The following is a 25,994-nucleotide window of genomic DNA, read 5'->3' as shown; positions in this document are numbered from 1 at the left end:
TTGGCGTGCTGTTGCCATAAGCACCGACTGCTTGCAGGCAGTGGGCACAGGCCAGAATTAACAGACCCTTGGCCTGATGCGAACACGCTTTTTACGATACAGGCATGAGGGAGGCAAGCTCCAAATATGGGGGAAAAGCGCATGACATTTGGGCGTCTGCGGGTACGCGGAGGGCGTTCATGCACTGCGTAGGTCTCGGCTAGTGAATGCTACTACTACAAGCCGTCCTGGGAGGCTTATCTTGTGCATTTTACAGCCGACAACATGGCAGAAGCGCGGTACGATGATTACTGAGATATTGAGAATGCCCATCCAACAACGCCATTGGTTATGTTTTACAGAACCGAAACCGAAACCGAAACTTGTGTGATTGCTAACATTGGGCAACGTCCAATCACGGCGCCCCTCCTCCCAACGTCACAGCCTTAGTTGGTGCGGCCGCCGCAAACCGCGCATGGTAGTTTTTCTTCTTTCGCGCTTTGTAAAATAATTACCGATTTGTCAACCGGATAAACGATGAAAAGTGTGCTAATTTGAGCCAGTCTACGCAGTGCAAGCAAAAACGGGAGCTTGACAAATTCACTTCAGTGTCCCTTTAAGGTCACCTGTGAGGATGTATGGATCGGGCAGCTGGTCGACCAGCGCCTCGAAGTCACAGCCTGAATGTATAAGCTCAGGAATGTGTATGAAGCATACCGTTATCAACCTATTGAATAATATTGTGCGAATATCTACAGCCTCAAGGACAGTGTTTAAAGTGGCAGGGTGGCATGCTAAGGATTTCCGGGTGATTATAGCCACACCCCCAGAAGAGTGTGTGCAGCCATCCTGTGCTTTCTGTATACCAGGTAACTATTCAAGAAATTTTTGTGTTTAGAATTCAAGTGTGTTTCCTGAACACACATTACACTTGCCTGATTAGCATGCAGTATTTCGTATACATCGTCAAGATTTCTAAGAAGGTCTCTGCAGTTCCATTGTATGTTTTCTCTTCCCATTATGAAGTGTTCGGAGTTACGGAGTGTCACTACGTAAGGTCTTTTGGGGCTTGCACTCTTGTGAGGGGTTTTTTAACCTTCTCTGGAGGTTTAGATAGAGGGGCCGCTCCTTCCGCTGCGAAGCAGACAGGAAAGGTCCCACATCCATGTGATCACAATTAAAAGGGGTACCCGGCAGACCAGACCCCCCGGACTTGGCACCCTTTACGGTGCCCTTTGTTCGAGCCGTGATGCCGAGGGCGTCAGGAGCGCCCCGGGTGGCACAGGCGGTGCGGCGGGGGGTGGGAACTACTGCTATTTCCTCTGTCTCCATCTCCTCCAGGCTATCGCGTGTGCTTCGGGCCGGTGGAGAGGAGGAAACAGTGCGTGCAGCAGCATCCCCACCGGACGTAGATGCCACCACAGCCACTGCTGGCTCAGCGAGTGGTGCGGAGGCGGGTTGGGCTGCCCGAGGCGACCGGGGGGGGGAGGGGAGGGCGGTACCAAGTCTGACTCTCGGTACTGGGTCCCCGCCGAAAGCAGACGCCGCTCCACCCCCCGGCGAGCTGCGTCGGCGTACGTCCCCGGGGGGAAAGAGGCGAACCTCTTTCGCACCTCTGGGAAGGTGATGCTGTCTGTTACCTTTACGTTAATGGTTTTTTTCTCAAGTTGAAACTTTTGACAAGCGCGAGAGTATGCTGCATGTGGACCCTGTCAATTCGGGCAGGTGAAGTTGGTTCCAGTGGAGTTGTCGGAGAGATGATCATGCTATCCACACTTGGCACATGTTGTTCTCTCGCCACATTAGGTACCATGCCCGAGCCGCTGGCACTTGAAACACCGCCGCGGGCTCGGAATGTACGGCCGGACAAAACAACGAATGAAACCTGCGTTGACATGCTCAGGCAGAGTGCAGCGGTCGAAAGTCAGTATCAGGTGTTTGTTGGCTATTTCTTTCTTTCTTTACTTGTGACGATGCGCCCTGCTGCTGTTACGCCTTGATCTTTTAGCCCTTCGAGCAGATCAGTCTCTGTCTCGGTTAGGAGGTCTGGCTCAGATATCACACCCTAAGAGCTGTTCAGGCTGCGGTGGGGTGTGACTCATATCCAGGTCTGCCATGTGGGTTTGGCTCATGATAGTTGTGGCTTGCTCGTGTGTGTTGACCTGAACTAAGATCTCACCAGTTCTTATTTTTTTATTATATGTCTTGCCAAGTATAGATTGAAGAAACTTGGATACAAGGAGTACGGATTGTGAAGAAAGAGGCTTGGATTTGTCAAACGATTCAACTATCAAAAAGCTGGGGTAGTTGTCCGGTTTCGGGGAGTTGATGGCAGGAAGAGGTGGAAAACATACTTCGGGGCGGACCCTTTTCAGGGTCCGATCATGTTTGGAGGGAGATTTTCGATCTACCATAAGGCATAGGAAAAAGAAGGGGGCGGGGGTAATTCCTTGGCTCTGGTTCCGTGATACCGAGAGAGGTCCTGGAGCTCCCTGCCTGGTAGACAGACAGGGAACCCATCCATCGGAGCTTGACCTGGGCTTTGACGGCCACCGTTTGAGGTTTGTACCCTTCACCTTAAAACACATCGTCACTGTTGGTCACAAGTGATGTATGAAGGCTCGGTGTCCCCGGTGTCGTCAATACCATTATCAAGATTGCTCAAGGTGCCCCGTTCGGGGCCCACTAGTCACTGTCGACGCAAGCGCCTGCAATGGCAGTAAGTTCTACTAGCAGGCCAGGTAGAGCACGGAGGGTCTCGTACACGCAGGTTTCGTTGCAGGCAGGGTAAGACGGACACTTCAACGCCGTAGTAAAGATGCATTCATATGTCCCGTCGTCCATAGATACCTGGACAACCGGTTGCGTCGCAGGCGCGCTGTCAGGGTCACGAAGGGGGTTGATGCAGGCCAGAGGTACGGACATGGAGCCTTTTCAGGGGCTTGTTGTTCGTCCTCTGATATTAGAACCAGGGCGGCCTAGTGGCAGAAAAGGCTGGCATCGTTTTGGGTGGCTGGCACATGTACGCGGCAAGAGCTGCCGCCTCTGGAACTAGTCCAGGTTTCAGCAGGCGGGCGGAACGACGCTGATGAATGGTTTCATCCAGCGTGTTTAACTGGGCTTCTGCTTTCAGCTTCATAATTCGCCTTACGCGGGGGAGGCCAGTGATGGTCTGCATGGCGACCCTATTAATAGCCTCAAGCTGGTCACAGTGCACTTGCATCATGTGACGGAACTGCGCCTGGTGCACCAGCCTTGGCTGTAGTTCAGAACGCACTAGGGAGCGGCCAATGGTCTAGCACGCCCCGCCAGACTTCTGAGCGATGCGGCGAATACGGTGGAGCACTTGTCTGGCTTTCTATCAAGCAGATCGGAGCCACTGAGCCGCTGAACCTGAAGCCAATATCTGCAATCCCAGAACCCGGAGGTGTCCAACAATGGGAATGGTGGACCCATTCAGCTGCAGTGCGCTCGGAGATAATGCAAGGTAGCGACGGCCCCAAGAGTTCGTGACGGGACGCGCATCAGCCTTATTTTGAGAGAGGGTAAGGCCCATTTCTGGTGGTCTGTTAAGGCTTTGTGGAGGCACTCGGCCTGTCTTGCAAGGTCTGGATGGACTTTGAGTTCGTGACATCTGGTGGAGGTGCTGGGGACGCACCCTTCATGCTCTCTACAACCTCTGGAAGCCGCTAAGCCAGTCCAACAAGAGCCAGCCTCCGCCTGCAAGGTTTACCACCCGAGCTCAGTCTACTACCGGAGAAAGCGAAGAAGAATGACGTCTCAACCAGCACCATGGTCAACCAAGCCAATCCTCCCGTCATTCTGCAGCAACCTCGGGAGCCCCAATCATTGCGAGGATCCCCTGGTGAAGACCCGGAAGAGTGGCTGGAGAAGCTGGAGCGCGTCCGAAGTTTCAACCGATGGGATGATGAAGAAACTCTGAGGCAAGTGTTTTTCTACCTTGGAGACTCGGCTCAAGTCTGTTTTGAAAATCACGAGAGCTCGCTAACATCATGGAGCATGTTCAAAGCGAAATTTTTGAAAACATTCACAACTGTCGTACGGAAAGAACGAGCTGAGGTGTGTTGCAGACGCGAATCCAACACCCTAACGAAGGTGTTGTGGTGTTCGTTAAGGAGATGAAGATGCTGTTCCGACGAGGTTACCCCGAAATGGCAGAAGAGAAGAAGGTGCACTTTCTGATATGGGGAGTTAAACAGGAGCTTTTCGCTGGACTCATTCGCAACCCGCCCAAAACCGTCGCTCAGTTCATGACAGAGGCTCCGATGATCGAGAGGACCCTGGACATGCGTTCGAGGATATACGATCGACCACTCAACGCGTTTTTGGCGAACGGCGTCAACGACCCTGGATTCGCGACGGAAGACATGCAGGAAACGATCCGCGGCGTCATTCACGAAGAACTGAGGAGGCTTTTCCCAACAGCGCCGCAACCCCACATCGCCTCTATGACCGACGTGATCCGAGAAGTCCAACTCACACTGGGGATTTGTACGTCGTCGGAAGCACCTCGCGAACCACAAGCGATGATCTACTCCGCGGCTGTTCGTCGACCCCGACCTGCTCCAGCCCGTCGTCAAGAGGCCTCACCGCAGCACCGCCCACTGTCACCCGCCCGCCCCCCCCCCCCCTGTAGTCCGAAACCAGACGCTGAGGAAGACGGAAGTATGGTGAACTCCCGATAATCGTCCTCTGTGCAACCACTGCGGAGAGGACGACCACATCTACCGTCGCTGCCCATCCAGGAGACTTGGACTGCGTGGTTTCTCCGTCGAAGCACCTCGCCCTCTCCTTGGCCAACGACCGCGTGACATCGACGACTACCTATCTCAAACTAGCCGTGACCCAGCCTGTTTCAACCGTTCGCCGTCGCCCTACTCGTACAAGCCGCCGAACCGCCTTAGCAATGCTGACTCAGCACGTGGAAGGTCCCCCAGCCCACGCAGGAGAAACTAAAGGCAGCAACTTATGGGGGTGAAGTTGCACAACGGCAAAAAATAGAAAACCCTCCAACGACGCAAGGGCGCGCCGAAGACCGTGATTGACGACATGCCCTCATCCCGACGACGCGACGGAACCCTGATGAGACTCCCGAACACGGCGCGACGCGTGCCCAATATGACAGAGACGACCGCCGAAAAGACGTCGACAACGACGACGCACAGTGCCCGACCGTCAACACGCACAAGCCGAGATGCGACGCCCCGACGCACCCTGAACTCGAGTAAGCCCTCATTCCCACAGCCGTTTTTCACCCCGTCACGTCACCGTCACGTCAGCGTCTTCCGTCATGGGCGCCGTTTTTCGGCCAATTTCTCGCCAAAAACGGTGCGACGGTGACGGGAGGCCGAGCTCTACGTTTCCGCCACGTCAACGTGACGGGACCATGCCCCGAGCTAAACCAGCTAATCAGAAAACAAATTTTTACGGCTAAATTTCGCGAAAAGTGAGCTCAAACCATTTTCTTTACTTTTCAGATTAAAAACGCTCAATTCTAGGCTAAACTGATCACTAGGCAGACGACCCTGTAACCTGACGGAAAGCTTCAGTACGAACGCTACTCGTTTATGTCTCCGTCAAGGTTTTTTGACGTGACGGTGCCGTGACGGGGAAGGTGACGGTTGTGTGAATGAGGGCTAAGGCGGCGTCCGACGTCCACTTGTCCATCGACGGCTTTGACGTAGTCGCCTTCATCGACACGGGAGCCGACTACTCGGTAATGAGCGGGTCATTCGCGTCCAAGCTGAAGAAAGTTACAAGATGGGACGGTCCGCGTATACGCACAGCAGGAGAACATCTCGTAACGCCAAGTGGAACGTGCACATAACGCGTCACCATAGACGACACCACGTACCCTGCTGAGTTCGTCATTTTGACTAACAGCTCCTGTGACGTAATTCTCTGAATGGACTTTTTGACGGACAACGGCGCAATAATTGATCTGCAGACCAAGTCGATTACTCTTTCCTCCCAACACTCCACGACGCCGCAACCGAACCCGGATCACCGTGCTGCTGTAAGGATCGCCGACGATCACATCACCCTGCCACCCCGCGCAAGCTTCATGATGGCCGTCTACTATGAGGATGCTGCTCCTGACATCGACGCTATCGTAGAGAGAAACCAAAGGTTGCTTCTCAACGGCGGTGTCTCTGTCGCAAGAGGCACTGCGTGCTTTGAGCAATGCCAGTCCCACGTTTTGGTCACAAATTGCACCGTGGAGTACCAGCATCTAAACAAGGGCGCTGCAGTTGCGTTTTTCGAAGAAAGGCAAAAAGCAAGTCAAGTGATCGCGGTCGCCACCTTTGAACGCGCACGCGCAGATGCTTCCAAGCTGCCGATTCCTTTCGACGTGAGGCCAGCGCTGCCGCAAGAAAATCGGGACAGATTACTGGATTTGCTGCGTCGCTACAGCGAGTGTTTTTCGTCAAACTCGAAAGTACGTCAGACACCCCTAGCGAAGCACCGAATTATCACCGAAGATGGAGCGCCACCTACCCGACAGTCACCGTACCGCGTCTCTTCACACGAGCGGCAAGCCATCCGGACTCAAGTCTACGACATTCTAAGCGACGACATTATACAGCCATGAAAAGCCCCTGGGCTGCGCCGGTCCTACTGGTGAAGAAAAAAGACGACACAATAAGGTTTTGCGTTGACTACCGGCTACTCAACAAAATCACCAAAAAGGACGTGTACCCCCTGCCACAAATCGACGACACCCTCAACCATCTCTGCCAGGCCAAGTACTTCTCATCGGTGGACCTGAACACCGGCTACTGGAAAATTGAAGTGGACAAGAGAGACCGAGCGAAAACGGTATTTATAACCCCGGATGGCCTATACGAGTTGAGGGTAATGCCTTTAGGGCTGTGCACGGCGCCAGCAACATTTCAAAGAGCCATAGACACTGTGCTAGCTGGTCTGAATTGGCACACTTGCCTTGTATACCTCCACGACGTTGTGGTATTCGCCCGGACTTTCGACGAACACCTTGCAAGATTGGAGTCTGTACTTGAGGCCATTCGTACGTCGGGGTTAACGCTTAAGCCTGAAAAGTCCCGTTTGCGTAAGAAGAATTGAATTTTTGGGCCACGCCGTAAACGCCGCGGGAGTCCTACCTGACCCGGCAAAAACTTCAGCCATTTCGAACTTCCAAACACCGAAAAACAAGAAGGGCGTGCGAAGATTTCTCGGACTGTCTGCATACTACCGGCGCTTCGTCGCAAACTACGCACGCATTGCAGAGTCACTCACACGCTTGACGAAAGATAGCACGCCTTTAAGCTGGGAAAACGACCAAGAAAAAGCATTCTGCGAGCTGCAAAAACGCCTGCAAAGCCCGCCCGTGCTCGCTCATTACGACGAAAACGCCGAAACGGAAATGCACACGGACGCCAGTGATATAGGTTTGGGCGCTGTCCTCATTCAAAAGCAAAGCGGTTGCCAAAAGGTTATCGCCTATGCCAGCCGTGGTCTGTCGAAGGAGGAGAAAAACTACTCTGCCTCCGAGAAAGAGTGTCTGGCTATCACATGGACCATTTCAAAACTTTGCCCATACGTGTATAGTAGACCGTTCAAAGTTGTGACAGACCACCATGCGCTGTGTTGGCTCCCCAATTTGAAGGACCTCTCTGGCCACCTTGGGCGATGGAGCTTGTGCCTGCAGCAATTCGACGTTACAATCGTCTACAAATCCGGCAGGAAACACTCCAACGCCGAATGCCTGTCCCGCGCCCCCGTCGACGCACCACTACAAGAATCCGATGAAGACAGCGCGTTCTTCGGAGTCGTTACGGAGAGCGACCTAGCCACCCAGCAGTGTGCCGACCCCAACTTGCGCGTCATGATCAACTACCTCGGAGGACGCAACTTCGCCGTTCCTAGGGCGTTCAAACGAAACTTACCAGCATTCAGCCTCAAAAAGTCCGTCCTCGCTAACAAAAATTTCAACCCCGTAACGAGAACGAATTACCTTCTTGCCATCCCGGCAGATCTTCGTGACGAAATTTTGGAAGCGTGCCATGACGACCACTCTTCCGGACATCTCGGCACAGCTCACACAATTCCACAAAATTACACCATCTTCCCACGTGGGAACCCTAAGGGGATGCAAAGCCGTGGAGTAGTAGCGTGTTAATTGGTTAGAGTAAAGACACGTGTAGTATGGTTAGTAGCGTTTTAGTTAGTAAAGACACGTGTAGTATGTAGTAGCGTTTTAAATGTCTTCTTTATTTATCGAGTAGTGGGGAACATTTTGCGGCTTCTTGTTCTCGAAGCGAGGAATCCACTGTTAGACGCTGGTGTTTCGAAGCGTTGTCACGTTGCCGAACGCCATCTGGATCAGCTACTCGCCGCTGGCGTTTCAAAGCGGCGTCTCGTTCCCGAAGCGAGGAATCCGCTGCTCGACGCTGCCGCTCACTTTCGGCGTCGCGAGCTCTCCTCTGTGCAGCCTTGTCTTCGGAGGCACGAGACGAGCCGAGCGGCGAGGAGGAGCGGCGCGGAGGATAGCGGCATTATCACAGCTGGTTAGGGGATCTAGAGCGACAGTGGTGCCGGTGTCTTGCTGAGCCGGCACGAAATGAGCCGAGCGGCGGGGAGGAGAGCGGCGTTATCACAGCTGGCGTGGAGAGGGGTACGAGGAGGAGAGGTACGGACGCCGGACGGCGGAGGGTCGACTAAGAGATACTTTGCATCTAAAATCAAGGCGAGGTACTACTGGCCCCGCCTTACATCCGACGCCACCCACTACGTCCGGAGCTGCCGTGACTGCCAGCGACGAAAAACGCCGCCGACGAGACCCGCCGGACTACTACAGCCGATAGCCGTCCCATCGAGGCCTTTCCGGCAGATTGGAATGGACCTTTTGGGCGCGTTCCCTACGTAACGATTCGAGAACAAGTGGATTGTCGTAGGGACAGACTACATAACGCGCTACGCAGAGACCGCTGCTCTTCCGAGGGGGACTGCCCAAGAAGTCGCAAAGTTTTTCATAAGTCAAGTTCTGCTGCGACACGGAGCCCCTAAAGTTCTAATTACGTACTGCGGTACGGCCTTTACTGCCGAGCTGATGCAAAGAATCTTACGCTACAGCAACACGGATCACCTAAGAACGACGGCCTTCCACCCCCAAACGAATGGACTAACGGAAGGTTTGAACAAGACGATTGCGGATATGCTGTCCATGTACGTCGATGTTGAACATAAGACCTGGGACGAAGTGCTCCCATATGTCACGTTTGCGTACAACACAGCTATCCAAGAAACCACGCAGATGACACCGTTCGTGCTTGTCTACGGAAGGCGGCCGACTACGATGCTTGACGCCATGCTGCCGCACGTAGGACACGACGACCTCAACGCCGACGTCCAAGGATACCTTCAGCGTGCGGAGGAGTCCGGCCAGCTCGCTCGAGTTCGTGCAACGAACCAGCAGCTGGTGGATGCCGGCCGCTACAGCCCCGACGCCGAGACGCCGACTACAACACAGGGGATCGTGTATCGTGTGTGGGTTTGGACTCCCATCCCACGACGCGGACTGAGTGAGAAGCTTCTACGACGATATTTCGGACCCTACCAGATTCTACGACGTGTTGGCCAACTTACCTGCGAAGTGATCCCCGATGGTGAGTCCGGCACATCATGACGACACACGCAACCCGAAGTCGTCCACGTGGTTCGCTTATTGGGGGGTCCAAACCCCCCCCCCCCCTCTGAAATTTTCACTGCACCCCCTCCTCACTCCGTAGTTTTTAAGGAACCGTACTCTGCCCACAGCGCCGGGCATAGTGCCTCCTTTTCATCAATTTGGCGAACTTCCCAGGCTCGTAGCAAGAGAAAATTATGACGGCGATTTTCTTGCGACTTTCGGTAAGATCTCGATTAAGGTTTGGGTTCTAGTCGCTGTTGTGATCTCCCGGTTGGTCTAGTTTGATAACTTCTATAAGGAATAGGGCTCGCATTCTGCATAAATAAATATATATATATAAGAGAAGAAAAGAGAAGAAAAACTTCGAACAAGGTAAAAGCACGTATATATATATATATATATATATATATATATATATATATATGTATATATATATAGGTCAAAACTTGGGTGCAGACACCTGGAAAACACTGAACAAGGGTTTTTATAACCCGACAGTTTCGATTCATTCATTGTGGGGTTTAAGGCGCCGACGCAACGCTGGCGATGAGGCGCGCCGTAGTGGAGGGCCCCGGAATAATTTTGACCCCCTGGGGATCTTTAACGTGCGCAGAAATCTCGTACACACGGGCGTTTTTGCTTTTCGCCTCCATCGGAAAAGCTGCCGCCGCATCCGGGATTCGAACCCGCGACCTCGTGCTCAGCAGCCCAACGCCTTAGCCACTCAGCCACCGCGGTGGTTTCACAACAGTTTCGAAAGGAGAACCTTTCTTTAGAGGTTTCTTTAGAATAGACAGAAGAACGCTTATACACACTTTGCCTCCGAGGGCTTGCCTTTCCCCTCACCCTCGTCAATGAGAGCTCTCGGGGTGAGTAAAAAAGGTGGAGAGTAAGAATAACATGTAACTTTACTACAGAAGGTTGGAAAAAGCAAGAAAAGAGGAAGGGAAAGAGGAAAGTTGTAAATGGGAAGGAGGCACAGTTGCGGCATTGACAGACAGAAAACAGACGCATGAAGTCTAACCAATGTGTGTCTACAGAGAAAACGGCGTGCTGCGTCTGCGTGCGGAAAGAGAGAGAGAGATGCATAAAATTTGGAGAGTCGAAGCTCGAAAGCCTGAACGAAAAGTCTGTGGATGGCAGAGAAGCCTGCCAACCTCTGCCTACTGGTGATCAATGGTAAAAAAGAACGAAAAAGAGGCATTTGTTAATGGCGGTGCGAGACCGTCGTTAGACAGAGACAAGACCCACATGGTCGCAGGTGCCTGAAGGAAGCTGATCGGGAAACGAAACATTCGTGGACAGCCTTGAAAAAAAGGATCAGTGAGTCCCCAATGCGCGGAGGCTCGTACGCGTCGGTCTGAGTGAAATGGTCCGGAAAGTTTCCGTAGAAAACGATTTACGCCTTGGAAAGAACCACAGGCGGAGAAGGATTTATCACCCCACCGCCGCCGGAAGGGCAGTCGCCACGCCAACTGCCTCGCACCGCCACCCGCCCTTCCCCCACCAACGCCATCGTCTCACAGACGTCGGCACAACGCGGTTCCCCTCATCGGCGAAGGATGAGCTCTACGACCTTACAAGAGACAAAAAAAGCGGGAAGAAGAGAAAAAAAAACTATGGGATGATTATTCGTTTCGCCCTCCCTCAAAACATCTCAGGGTGGTTACGTCAGTTTAGAAAGCAACTCAATCTCCCTTTGGTCTCATTTATTCCTTCGGCAAACGTCCGAAATTTATGTATAAAGAAGGATTCTCTTTGTTCCCGCTCGTATGTGCTGCGGAAGCCGGACTGAATTAAGACGGCCTGTATTTTTGCAAACAAGTGACCCGGGAGTCGGAGATGCCCGGACAGCGGAAGGTCGGGGAGGCCCTTCACGCCTGACTTGTGATTATTAAACCTTTTGCGGAAAGATGTTTTTGTTTGGCCGATATATTCCTCTTCACAGACAAGGCAGCGGAGTTTGTAGATTACATTAGGGGTGTCATAGTTGAGGTTGTCTTTAATTTCATATTCAAAGGTTGACCTGGTGGCCTGGGCAACGTTAGTGGTCTCCATGTGGGGACAAAGTTTACAGCGCGGTTTGCCGCATGGCCGGCAGCCTAGAGTTCGCTGAGGTACTTCTGTTTTTGCCCTGACCAAAAGGTCCTCCAAGTTTCTGGCCCGTCTGTACACAGCACGGGGGGGCCGCTGAAAAACAGCCGACAAGCGCTCACTCTGCCTTATGATATTAAAATGTCGTCTCAGGATGTTGTTTACTTGGGAAGTTTTGGACGAGTACGTAAGGACTAAGTTAGTCTCATGGGGTTTCTTTTAGGGTTTCAGTCAGAATGTCTTCTCTTTGTAAAGTGCGTGCTCGGCTAATCGCATGCAATTTACACGCAATCGCACGCAATTTACAAAGAGAAGACATTCTGACTGAAACCCTAAAAGAAACCCCATGAGACTAACTTAGTCCTTACGTACTCGTCCAAAACTTCCCAAGTAAACAACATCCTGAGACGACATTTTAATATCATAAGGCCGAGTGAGCGCTTGTCGGCTGTTTTTCAGCGGCCCCTTCCCCCCCCCCGTGTTGTGTACAGACGGGCCAGAAACTTGAAGGACCTTTTGGTCAAAGCAAAAACAGAAGTACCTCAGCGAACTCTAGGCTGCCGGCCATGCGGCAAACCGCGCTGTAAACTTTGTCCCCACATGGAGACCACTAACGTTGCCCAGGCCACCAGATCAAGCTTTAAATATGAAATCAAAGACAGCCTCAACTGTGACACCCCTAATGTAATCTACAAACTCCGCTGCCTTGTCTGTGAGGAGCAATATATCGGCCAAACAAAAACATCTTTCCGCAAAAGGTTTAATAATCACAAGTCAGGCGTGAAGGGCCTCCCCGACCTTGCGCTGTCCGGGCATCTCCGACTCCCGGGTCACTCGTTTGCAAAAATACAGGCCGTCTTAATTCAGTCCGGCTTCCGCAGCACATACGAGCGGGAACAAAGAGAATCCTTCTTTATACATAAATTTCGGGTGTTTGCCGAAGGAATAAATGAGACCAAAGGGAGATTGAGTTGCTTTCTAAACTGACGTAACCACCCTGAGATGTTTTGAGGGAGAGCAAAACGAATAATCATCCCACAGTTTTTTTCTTTTTCTTCCCCTTTTTTGTCTCTTTTACGTTCGTAGAGCACATCCTTCGCCCCTGAGGGGAACCGCGTTGTGCCGGCATCTGTGAGACGAGGGGGACGGTGGGGGGAGGGCAGGTGGCGGTGCGGGACGGTTGGCGTGGCGACTGCCCCTCCGGCAGCGGTGAGGTGATAAATCCTTCTCCGCCTGTGGTTCTTTCCAAGGCGTAAATCGTTTTCTACGCACACTTTCCGGACCATTTCACTCAGACGGACCCGTACGAGCCTCCGCGCATTGGGGACTCATTGATACGTTTTTTCAAGGCTGTCCAGAAATGTTTCGTTTCCCGATCAGCTTCTTTCGGGCACCTGCGGCCACGTGGTTCTTGTCTCTGTCTAACGACGGTCTCACACCGCCATTAACAAATGCCTCTTTTTCGTTCTTTTTTACCATTGGCATAGGCAGAGGTTGGCATGCTTCTCTGCCATCCACAAACTTTTCGTTCAGGCTTTCGAGCTTCGACTCTCCAAATTTAATGTATCTCTCTTCCCGCCGTTACCAATTACACGCCCAACGCCTATCACGTACCCTGTACCCACCCCCCAGTTCCCGTCTAACTCGTGAGGCTACGTGCCTCATTCGGCAAGCTCAAACCTCTTCACTCCCCTCCCATCACATTCTTCACCGCATCTATCGGCGCGCTGGTCACCCTTCCTGTCCCACCTGTTCTTCCTACCCATCCATCCCTCATTCTTATTGGGACTGCAGCCCGCCATCACTTGACCCATCCCTCGCCTCCATCACCTCCTGGGAGCTCTGGTTGTCTCCCCCGCCGACAGTAAACATCCAGGCTGCCCAGGAAGCTCTCTACAAACACGTGCACCGGATCCGCACGGACATTCTGGAGTACTACGTGGATCCGGTCAATTGAACTTTGAAATTAAGACCTGGACTTAGGTCCTGAGGAAATAAAGTTTGTTCTCTCTCTCTCTCTCTCTCTCTCTCTCTCTCTCTCTCTCTCTCTCTCTCCGCACGCAGACGCAGCACGCCGTTTTCTCTGTAGACACACATTGGTTGAACTTTATGCGTCTGTTTTCCGTCTATCAATGCCGCAACTGTGCCTCCTTCCCATTTACAACCTTCCTCTTTCCCTTCCTCTTTTCTTGCTTTTTCCCACCTTCTGTAGTATAGTTACATGTTATTTTTACTCTCCCCCTCTTTTACTCTCCCCGAGAGCTCTCATTGACGAGGGTGAGAAGAAAGAGAAGCCCTCGGAGGCAAAGTGTGTATAAGCGTTTTCCTGTCTATTCTAAAATAACCCCTGAAGCTGTCCGTGAATTACGCGAACAGTTAGAGTGCATGAAGAGTTAAGAAATATATTTAATCTCGCTGCAGTTTTAGTAGTTTGCTTCATCTACAGTCACGTAACTCCAAGTGAGGTAGCGGCTGTCGCATGGTGTGCCCGTTATCGGGATCTATGCTACCCTATTTCAAACCATGCGATCGGGCGTAGAATGCTTATCAGTAAAAAATATTTCTTCTGCGTTTTGGACAACAGCAACTAAAACAAATCTCATTCTTACGGCCTACGCCCCTTTATTGCGGATGTCACACTCCTCATACCACACACGTTGAAATAAAGCAGTGATCACATGAAACTATGCTCATTTAATGCAATGCCTGCACAAGGTGCCTGTGCGTACAGTATACGTACCGTACGGGCGCAGATTTCCACCACGCAATCTGCGGATTTCCTCCCAGTTTACAACTTCATCTGACACTAAATACCTTCATATTCAACACCAATGGAGCCCTTAAGCCCATTTGAGTACAAAATACAACGTTGAATTTTAAACAACTAGCCTTTGGTGACTCACTGAGCTACATTCCAACCCCAGAAGACGTTTTTCAACCAGAGCAATGCAAGAAATATAAAAAAAAATTGAATTTCGCGCTGCAGTGACGTAATATGGGCAGGAGCGATTTAGTACAGGCCAGCACTAAAACATGGTTATGAGTGTGTTAACTGCAAGTAACAACTGAAACGATAGCAGAAATGGAACTAAATGCTCTCCACAATCGCGCAGCCATGTTGATTGGCTGTGTCTGAGGTCGCTCGACGCCAATCGTAAAAAGATCCTGATGTGATGTCAGAGAGAGCGCCGGAAAGTAGGCTGGGAGTGGCCGCTGCTTTATATGTTTTATTTGATATCTCGATTATTCTTTTTAAGTTTGCGATAAGATTGGCATCAGTGATATCGGGAAAATGCAGACTGTTTAATGAACCAAACATGTATTTTGTCTTCATAGCCTTTAAGGGCGCCTGCAAACTACCTCGCTTTTTTTCTGTTGGGGGAGGGGGGGCGTGGGGTGGGGGGCGGTGGGCTTGAAAACAACTTTAGTCCCCCCCCCCCCAGCCTCACCGCGAAACAAAATCCTGGCTGCGCGCCTGCCTGGCCACTCGTTTTCCAACGCCTCGCGCTAGAACGTAACGCGTACTGACAGAACACACCAGGAAGCTCGTTTTACAACGCCTTGCGATAGAACGCGTCGTGCTTTAGAGGCACGAGAAGTTCTACTCTAAAGCTGTATACCTCTATCTCCCAACGGTTTCATGTACGTGGGAAAAAACGCCAAGGCGCTAAGAATACACTTATACACCGCATGCTTCGCCCTTCCGGAGGCTTGCGGTTAGTAGAGATGGCAAGAGATTTTTTTTTTTCGAAAGAAAGAGCCATGATGATCTAAAGAAAATGATGCGGTTTCAACCGCGAAAGCAGCTCTCGCCCTCTAAAATACCATCGACGTGTTGTTTGCAAGAAATATGTAAAAATTGCAGATGTCAACTGCCCTGCTAAGAAACTACGTCGCAGGTGTACTTTCATATTACAGAGCTGATAGGTCGTTGGAATGGATGCACTTAGGATTGTAGAACGACTACCCTGGGTGTTCGGGATTTTGGTCATGGTCCAAAAGAATACCAAGTATTACCTTCATTCTCCCGAACGCACGCAAATTGTGAGACCGGGTATTTTTTTGGTGGTTTTAAACTCTCCACGGCATTAACTAATTTGGTATTTCTTTTGAACATGGTTCCTATAGCCAGAAGACTATGTGAACAACTCGCTATCACTCGTGACTTAGGTGATACTTGAATACCCACAATTTGCTTCTTCATAGCGCAAACGACGTTATAGCCAAACAATGTACAGTAGAACCCCGCTGTTACGTCCCTGACTGTTGCGTTTTCCTGGCTGTTACGTTGTTTGTCATCACTAAAAGAAGGGGAACAGCGCAAATTTGACGGACACGAGAAGGAGACGACACGCACAGCGCTGTGCGTGTCGTCTCCTTCTTCTCGTGTCCGTCAAATTTGCGCTGTTCCCCTTCTTTTAGTCATGAACCAACATGCCCAAGCCTCAGTCCTTGTTTGTCATCAACCCTGGCATAGCTCCCATAGGATATAACGTATTGCGAACCCCGCTGTAACGTCGCAGCGGTGGGCCCGTTCGCGTATGATCCGTCTCAACCTGACACTCCGAAGCCGCTTGGGCACCGCCATTTTCGCTTTTGACGAGTCTTGGCCAGGATTTTTTACTGAACTGGCTACAAGAAGCCACGTGCGAGTTGAAGAGGCCGTCACTAAATGGCCAACCGTCGAAAGTGCTATCACCACCATCACTGTGCTTACAACATAAGTTTTGCACCTCGAAGTGACGCTTAAAGCAATGCGGCCTTTCAGGTTACTGAGAAGCTAGTGGTGCTTACGAGCGGGAGAAAGAAATGGCCAGCTTCTATTCTCGATTTTCTAAAGCGTTATTGCAGAAATAAATCGTTTTTGTCAAAGTTCCACTGCATTCGTTCATTTTCCCTATTACGACGCCCGTGTTCGCGCAGCGAGACGGCCGGAACAGTGAGCGAGTGCTACGGCGATTTCACGACTCCCAAGTTTGTTGTCGACCTTCACGAGTACGGATTTTCCCAACATTAAGCATGCCCTGTATGCGGGCGATATAACGATCTCGATTGCCAAAGGCTCTCCCGGCGTTATGCAAGACAGCCTACAAACGGCAGCGGACGTCGTCCGCACCTATGCCAGCCGATGTGGTTTAACTTGTGCCCCCCACAAGTCGGAACTTATAATAGTAGGAAAATGCCGCCAGGACATTTCAGACATCAAAATTTGACTCGATGGCGTACTCATCAAACCGAAACCCTCAATCAAGATATTTGGGATGACGTACCAGGAAAACTGCAAAAACACCCTGCTCCTCAACAGGCTCCAAGAAACCACGTCTCAAATTGTTCGGATGCTGAGTAGGGTAGCGAACAGGAGCGATGGACTAAAAGAAAACGACATGGTCCGTCTTTTGCAGGCTTTCGTTGTCTCCAGAATCGTTTACGTGGCTCCTTATGCGGTTTCGGGGACATCGGAGCGCGAAAAGCTAGACGTCCTTCTTAGAAAGACATATAAACAAGCCTTGGCACTTCCTACAAGCACCTCTACGGTACGACTCACGGCTTTGGGACTGCACAACACCATCGAAGAGCTCATAGAGGCCCACCTAACGGCGCAGAAAATAAGACTCGGAGCAAGCCCAACGGGCAGGGAAACGCTAGCTACGCTTGGTAACACGGCGCCGCACATCACGGAAAACGCAGTGGACATCCTGTCTGAACTAAGGACCAGAATTCTTGTCCGTCCTATACCCCGGAACATGTCCCCTCAACATCATGAGGGAAGACGCCTAGCAAGAGCAACTGCGCTAGAAAAACAGTACGGAGGCCAAGACTACGTCGCATATACAGATGCGGCGGAATACGGGAGGTACGGGGTAAGATCGGCGGCCGTTACCTCCACAACCGACCTCCTTTCCAGACTGACGCTTCCGTCGTCGAACACCCATCAGGCTGAAGAGACGGCTATCGCCCTTGCCCTCTCCCAGACAAAGGCCAAAGTAATTATTACGGACAGCCGAGCCGCCTGCCGAGCAAACCAAGCAGGTAGGGTTTCAAGACAAGCGCTTCGGGTTCTCCTTCAACGGCCACCGCAGAAGCAGGTCACAATCATTTGGACCCCGGCCCACTCTGCTCTTTGCGGCAACCAGACGGCACACGTCCTGGGCCGAGAAATCGCCCAACGGGCACCGCAAGAAGAGTCGGAGCGAACCTGGCAACCGCTCCTCACATACGCCGACATCACCCAACATTATTGACTAGCGAGACAACTCTATCCCCCAGTCACCGATCAGGCCACGAAAGAACAGGAAGTCATCCTGAGACAACTACAGACTAATACCTACCCCCACCCAACACGACTACACGCCATCCACCCTACTCTTTACGATTCCCTATGTACTCACTGCCAAGCACCAGGCACGCTGTACCATATTGTCTGGGAATGTCAACTGAACCCAGATCTTCCCCCCAACCCCAACCCCTCACGCGAGCAGTGGGAGAGTACGCTGGCCAGTTCTTCTCCTGAAACGCAGCTTTTGCTGGCGGAAAGGGCGGAGACAGCCGGCCGTACAGCCGACCGACTGAAGACCCCGACCACAAATATGCTTACTTCAACTGTGATTAAAGTTTCTCTCTCTCTCTCTCTCTTCACGAGTAGGGTGATGGCGAGCGAGTAGTTGATTTTACGACGACTAATACGACTTGACGCCCGTATTAATTGTTCTTGGCAACACTAAATGTCCCCATAAAAATGAAAAAAAAGACCACTACATTTGGCGGAACGGACAGAACCAAGTTGGCAACAATGGAGCTCCAGACATGGGTGTTTTAACGACGCCAGTTAAACGCCAGCTCATTTTCAGCGCCTTCCTCTCTTACGTTTTCCCGGCTATCACGATTTTATTTTCGCGGTCCGGCAAAAAGTATTAACGGGGTCCCACTGTAGCTCCATTCAAAATAGTACAAGGTTACGCTTAAAAGCCTAATCCGCTGCCGCTTTAGCACGCTACGGCTGGGGCATTTGCAGGAAGGTCCTTTTTAGATCCATTTTTTTGGCCTTGATGAATCTATGAACCGGAAAGTCGTCCCTATCGCATCTATTGCACCGGGGTGCAGAAGTCCAGATTACGTAATCGTTTCTCCCCTGTGGCCACCTGTGTCCCTAACCACCTCGGTGGGCAAGTTTACTTGCTTTGGCGGCGGCATTGATTCTGATTTCGAGATCAAAGGTCTCATTTCATACATACGAATGTTCAGTGTATTTGTCATCAATGAGCGCCATTTCCAAGTTTATGACCAAATTAAAATTGCGTGCGTATACGTACAATGTTTTTCTCAGATTTTTTTTTTATTCAGATACCCTAAAGGCCCCAAAGGGCATTACATAGGGGAGGGGGTGAACAAAGTGTGGGATACATTCCAATTCAAGAGCAAACAGTCAAGAGCGGGGATGTAACAGGAAAAGGTAGTAAAGCAAAAAAACAAAAACAAAACAGTGAATGGAAAATAAATACAAAGCAAGCCCACATAATACATGGTTAATGGCTCTGATAATTTTAGCTATCTATACATAAAAATCGCTTCAAACGGCTTACAAACAAATCGTGATTATGAATTATGGCAATATCTTCTGGTAATCGATTCCAATGAAAGATGGCCAAGAACAACGGGGATGTACGAAGAAGGTTAGTACGGGGAAACAAGGGGAGGACTTTGAAAGGGTGATCTAGACGTGGAAAAATGCGATGGGCAGGTTTGATATGCGATGCAGCAAATGACGACGCACTATGATAAAGCCATGGAAGTGAGATAGTAATGCTAGTATTCTTCGTTTTTCGAGGAAGGGCAGCAGTAGAGATTCTTTAATGGCAGTTATGCTAGATGTACGGGAATAGTTCTTAGTAATGAAACGTGCCGCTTTATTTTGCAAGGCCTCCAGTCTGTCTGTTAAGTATGCCTGGTTTGGGTTCCAAATAATGGGCGCGTACTCAAGTTTGGATCGAACTAATGTAGTATAAGTTAAAAGTTTAGTTGATTGTCTAGCTAAATACAAATTTCGTTTGATGAAACCGAGTGTTTTACTTGCCTTGGAAATTATAGCATCAATATGTTCATTCCACGTATGGTTGGACGACAAATAGACACCCAGGTATTTAAACGTAGAAACGTTTTGTATCACTGTGTTATTAATAGAATACGAATTTAGGTGTATGTTAGTAGACCTGGTAAATGTCATAGCTTTTATTTTGGAAGCATTTATTTGCGTTTGCCAATCCTCGCACCAGTTAACAATATTACCCAGGTCGGTCTGTAAAGCATTAGAATCTTCATGGCTGTTAATGTTTCTGTAAATTACGCAATCGTCGGCGAATAACCGAACATTAGAACTTAAGTTATTGCTTACGTCATTAATGTAAACCAAAAATAAAATTGGTCCCTGTGCACAGCCCTGAGGCACTCCTGATTTGACTTCTGTTAAGGGGGAATTGTGGTCATTTACTGAAACGTATTGATAGCGCTTGGTTAAAAATGCTGTAATCCAATTGAGAACGCTGCTGTTTATGTTAAGCCGGGCAATTTCCTCATCAGGCGTTTATGAGGTACTTTATCAAATGCTTTTGCAAAGTCGATGAATATGGCATCAATTTGGGATGAGTCATGAACGGCCTGATGTAGGTCGGTTACAAGCTCAAATAATTGGGTTTCGCACGAGCGCCCTCGAAGAAATCCATGCTGATGAATATAAAAAAAGTTGTGCTTTGTAAGATATGTCATAACGGCTGATGATATAATATGTTCTAGAATTTTGCATGGTACGCTTGTTAAGGAGATCGGTCTGTAATTGGAAAGTTCTGATCGGTTGCCGGATTTAAATACAGGAACAACGCGTGCGATTTTCCAGTCATCTGGTATGATACCGGTGTCGAGTGACTGTTGAAAAATGGCGGCTAAGATACAAGATATAATTGGTTTAGTCATTTTGAGCAGTTTTGGACAAATGCCATCGGGTCCTGGGGAGGAATTATTCGAAAGTCGATCAATGGCACATTCAATTCCTTCCGGTGTGATGGTAATGCCATTCATAAAAGCCGGAATAGAAGTTGGTTGGAGTTCAAGTGGTAGTGGGCTTTCATCTGTGAAAACAGAGCTAAAAAAAGAGTTAAGTTCGGTCGCAACCTCGCAACTATAACCAGCATTGGCACAATAGAGAAAGAATGTTTGTTCATACTTTTTAACTAAATTATGTGCGCTAAAATTCGCACAGAATTTAGTTCATACAGCTTTTGTTGGTTTGATGCCTTCAACACTAATTCCTTATGCCGCGGTGTTTTAAAAAGCTTAGCTATCTACATGCACGGACCATAATTGATTTGGCTTGTATTTTTCCAGTAAAAATTTCTTCGACATGTTCCAGTAACGAAACCGGAATTTGTGGCCATCCACAATTCCAAACGCCGGGTTTCTTGCACCAACGGTCACATAAGGTTTGCGCCTCAAAAATGACATCAGCTTTCTTCTCGTTGAGGTGGTCTTACAAACTATTCCTTGACTCTACATATTTGGTTTCCTCATGTGTTTAAAATTTATCCAGCGTGCATACGTCGATTGCGCAGTTCCAGAGCCAAATCTTGCTTCTTCACTATTTGTGCGGAACTCCGGGTCCCTTGTAAAGCATTATGTATCTGACTGTGGGTAATAACTTGATTGATATTGTCATTTCTGTTCGGGGGAAGCTTTCTGTTGTACGACGTAGTTGACATGTGTACTTAGTTCTTCTTTCTCTTTTATCGCTTTTTGTTTGCCTGCGCACCTTTGTAGACGGACCGTGCTGGTACATAGAGAGGTGGTCTTAAGTAGTTATTTGGCATTTTGTGGCTGTTTTCAGCAAATATATGAAATATTTCCTGTTGCTCTGTCACATTTTCAGTACGAAAGTTTCGCTTGTTTACTTAGTTTGTCAGGGCTGATATATTTTTACGTGCACATGATTTTGTTACTGAAATTGGATTGCCGCAGTTTCGTGTGATTCGTGGAATGCTGCAGGAAATGTACTAGCGTCACTAAATAAAGGCTTTTAGAGTAATTGCACTCTTTTCTCTCATTGTTATGGGCCCCCGGAATTTTCATTGGTCGGTCGGCACCACGTGATATTTGTTTACATATGGGCGCAGCGGTTTTGTTTCTGGGCGCCTCTTTTCTCTCTCTCCTGTGCGGACGCTAGAGAGCGGCTGGTCACACAATGCCCGTCACAACCGGCGGCGGTTTCGTTGGGAGAGATGGCAACACATCAAGCCAGAAACAAAAAGGCCTGCAGACGCTTCCAGGTGCTCGAACTGGCGGTGCTCTTAAGCGTAGCTTATTTAGTTCCACTAAACTGTGCCACGTGAATGTTGCCGTCTGCTGCTTAACGCATCAGTTGGCCTGACCGGCACCTCCAACTGCTTCTATGAAGCTTTTATCGTCGACCTTCCGATATACAGAAACAGCAAATAAAAAAATTAGCCCCGCTTCACTGACTTAAAGTCGCGAAAATTCATGTGAACATTGGAGTTGCCTGGGGTTCCCTAATCGCAAGAATAAGCTCCATAAAACTTCTCAACACCAGCAGATCGATTCCCGCTCTGGCCAATTTATTTCTACCGCGCCATCTGCTGAAAACTTTTGTTACTTTTGAAGTTGAAACAATTCCCTGAGGGCACCACCAGCGCTTGTTTTTTCATGGCGTATTTTTTAAATGAAGCATTCATGTATTTTTGATTAAAATTAGCAATTCACATATCACTTAAGCATTGATGTCTTGCCTGAATAGTTTTCTGGTTGCTGAGAAATGTTGACAAGTGTAAACACAATTCCACCTGATTTAGTGGTTTAGAGAAGCTTTGCTGACGTGGGCATTTAGTTCAAACATTATTTTAAGTGGCTGCATGTGTGCTTGGTGCTTGCTCGTACCATAAAAGCCGCGACCAAGAAGAGCTTCGCTGTTGAAAGCCTTGTGTTCTATTGCACTCTCGCAGGAACTTGACGCGGACACGAGGGACGTACACATTGGCTATGACGGTTTGTCGGCTGGGGTGCAAGCTGCCCTGTCCGCGCTCAAGACCGAGCCGTCCTTCGGCCACGAGAGCCTGCCAGGGGTGCAGCTAACCGACCTGCAGCTGTTCTTCGTCGCCTACTGCTTCTCCCACTGCGGCTACATGGGCCCCGAAGACGCCGCAAGAAGGAAACAATACTGCAACCTTCCCCTAAGGCACACTGCGCAGTTTGCCGAGGCCTTCAACTGCCGAAGTGACGCCTACATGCGCTCTGAGAAGCACTGCAAGATTTTCTAAACAGTTCTCAGTACGGAGCTGCGAGACTTGTCTGGAGATGTCCGGGCAGCCGAAACAATGCTCGCTAGCTTTTTTTTTCTTCCACTAAGTTTTTCACCAGTCGGTTCCCTGATAGCTTTTTTACGGAACATTTCGGACTTTTTTGATCATATACATTAAGCTTTTTCAATTTCTTGATATGTGGTATCTCATTATTTTTAGTACTCAAATTTTCGTACGCGCAGAGGCTTTTAATTGCACTGGTTTCTTGGTCTCTTAAGTTCCGGTTATGCGGGTATTGAAGTCTCAGACATGACGATTAGGTTTAGGTGTTTCTTTATTATTGGTCATACTACTGCCTTAAGGTGTGATTGGCCTTGCGAACTGTTCTTAAAGATTTTACTTTTTGTGGTACAGACAGCTACCGTGTTGCCATCTTACCAAACGTTGTGCCTTGTTTCTAAAAAACGAGCAGTTGCTTAAGATTCCAATGTGCTACCCCACCATTCGGGTCGATCGCAGTTGTCTCTTCGCTTATTTGCATTGAGCACAGAAAAAACCTGATATATTTGTTTTATGTTTTCTTGGGAAGGCCTCCCTGCAAGCAGAACTTTGAACACTTTTATTTCTCGAAGTGCGACGAAGTAGGGTATGAAAAAATAGTTGTATTTTAAGCATGATACACCACGCCGAATATAGGAGTCGTTACCTGCTGTTCTAACGCGTGGCTCACTTCAGGCTTGTTTTATAAGGTACAAGTACAAACATCAATATACAAACGCCTTAGGGGCGGTGGACTCCAATGAGTTATTAGGCAGAGTAGTCGAACATAGACGGCACAGTATGAGAGTCGTTTCTTGATTGCGCTGCTGCTAATCACGTCCAAGTGGGTGAGACTTTCGCTTACAGCGCTCGTAGCAAAGGTCAAAGCGGACAATGCCGCTGCACCTCTCCCGTGGGGGCACGATGTCTGATGCGGACAGCGCCTTGCAGAGTTTCTTAAAATGGCTTATGCCGACTTAAGGAGCAGTATGTCTCCGCTTCGAATCCTGATTGATTAGACCTTCTCGACACCAGAATTCGCTGCCTTAAGGTTTTCATTTTATTTGTCGCCAATATACTGTAATAAGGTCCCTAAAATATCACAAAGTGTTAACGTGTTGCACAAATGCTTACACATTAGGAAACGCTCTACTGGAATAAAATTAAGAATCGAATAATAACTAGTTTTGTAGATTAGGTTCTAATAAATTGTTTATTTTGAAACGTCCTAGTCTAGTATTTTTCCTGCTCTGCCATTTGTTCCGAGAGTAAGCGTCTTCAGTATATCACGTAATTGTTTCAATAAAAGCTGTTGTTGCTTAACCTTTGTCTTGTCATTTAAGTATATCTAATCGAATGGAATCCGAGGGAATCTCCTTCCGTGTTCGTGGCCTCTGAAGATGCCATCAACCGTAGGGACTGCGACTCGCGCACACCTGGACCTGCCATCCGAAGCCCTCCTCAATGTCGATGACGAGAAGGTTGACAGCGGGCAGCAACGGGCACATCGCTAAGCTGCCCTGTTGCGCCTGCTTACCGCTCTCCTAAGGCTCGAGTTCCTCGCCCAGGTAATTTCCCAGAGATCAAAGTGATTTAGGGTAAAAGCTCCCTACTCAGGCAATAAAGCTGGACCCCTACAACCGTTACCAATCCCGCAAAGCGTGTAATTCTAGTCGCAGAACAGACCCTACTCGCCAAATACCGCTTCCCAAACGCAAGGGTCGGATGACTCTCCCGCTGAAAACAGGCTTTCATATGCTGACTAGTGAGTTCAAATCAGTCAGGTTGGATCTACCTGCAAGCAGGGGTCAAGAAATAAGGATAATTCCATCTTAATCAGACGCTCCAAGCCTGCGTAACCATCGGGCAGGGCAACTCCAAGATGTGCGCACCGAAATGCATTACTGTTCTAGCGATTCGACACTGTCAACTCCCTCGGCGACCTGTGAACGCTACGACTCCGCTGCGGACGAAGGAAGTTGGGTTCGTTAAGCTTGGGCATTGCAATCGCCGTGAGTTCGTTTCCAAACGGTATGCCCTGCAACCACTCACATTGTAAGCCGCACGGTCTCTTCTCATTTGACAGCCTTCGGAAAAGGTAGACCCGAGGCTCAACTCCAGGGCTACAGGGCCTTCCAGGGAAATTATTATCGTTTAACAATGGTTCTTCGACTGCAATATTTCTTCGGAAAGGGTACACTCTGTACTATTCTTAATTCCGACGACTTGGTGTTTCTGTAAACAAGCAAACAAGTGGCCGTGTGCCTCATTGTTCTCAACATGTACTTCAACGTGTGTTCACGTCATCTGTTCTACCTCACAAAACAAACTACGTCCTCATTCAGTTCTCATCGTCGGCGGCTACATCCTCACTGCACTTGCACGAGTACGGTCCTGACATCACATCGAAGAACAGCAGCTCGCCTAGGAATCGGATCCAATGGACCCCGCAAAAATGGGCGCCAACGTACCACACTAATTGCCGGGTCTCACGTTCCCCTGTGAAGTCACGAGCGAGGGACGGTGCAGCACACAACGGTTAGCGTGACCGCTTCATTCTCCAGGCTGACCCCATTTTATACGGCTCCCTGATAACGCCCCCATGACAAGCACATCTGGCAGACAATGCGGAATGAAGGCAGTCTAACGTTGCAAAGCCCTGCAGTTCCGGAAATCGCTCGCTAGGGGATTAAGCAATGTGCAAAAGAGGTCTTTACAAAGGCTGAAATTACGAGCACCCTTCTACACCCTGATACCCCGTCTGTCAGTGTAATTTCCGACTCGCGAGTCTCACCGAATGCCCTTCGTATCTTACAGCTAGAGGATGAAAGGGAACGCAACCGTAAATTAATACTCGCAAGGGTAACCTGGAGCCACGCTATGCACTGCGACGGCCGTAACTTTGACGAGATGTG

At 49.5% G+C, this 25,994-nt stretch overlaps 1 pseudogene; it reads right to left on the bottom strand.

Annotated features, from left to right (window-relative positions):
• The window catches only part of LOC144164839 (uncharacterized), a 45,733-nt pseudogene extending 24,167 nt beyond the window's left edge, over positions 1 to 21,566 (bottom strand).
• Between the last annotated feature and the right edge of the window lie 4,428 nt (positions 21,567 to 25,994).

The sequence above is a fragment of the Haemaphysalis longicornis genome, unplaced genomic scaffold, assembly GCF_048455015.1.
Source record: "Haemaphysalis longicornis isolate Haplotype H1 unplaced genomic scaffold, Haemaphysalis longicornis Haplotype H1 scaffold_14, whole genome shotgun sequence".
Classification (NCBI taxonomy): Eukaryota; Metazoa; Arthropoda; class Arachnida; order Ixodida; family Ixodidae; genus Haemaphysalis; species Haemaphysalis longicornis.
The sequence above is the reverse complement of the archived record's forward strand: the minus strand, read 5'-3'. Positions and strand labels throughout refer to the sequence as shown.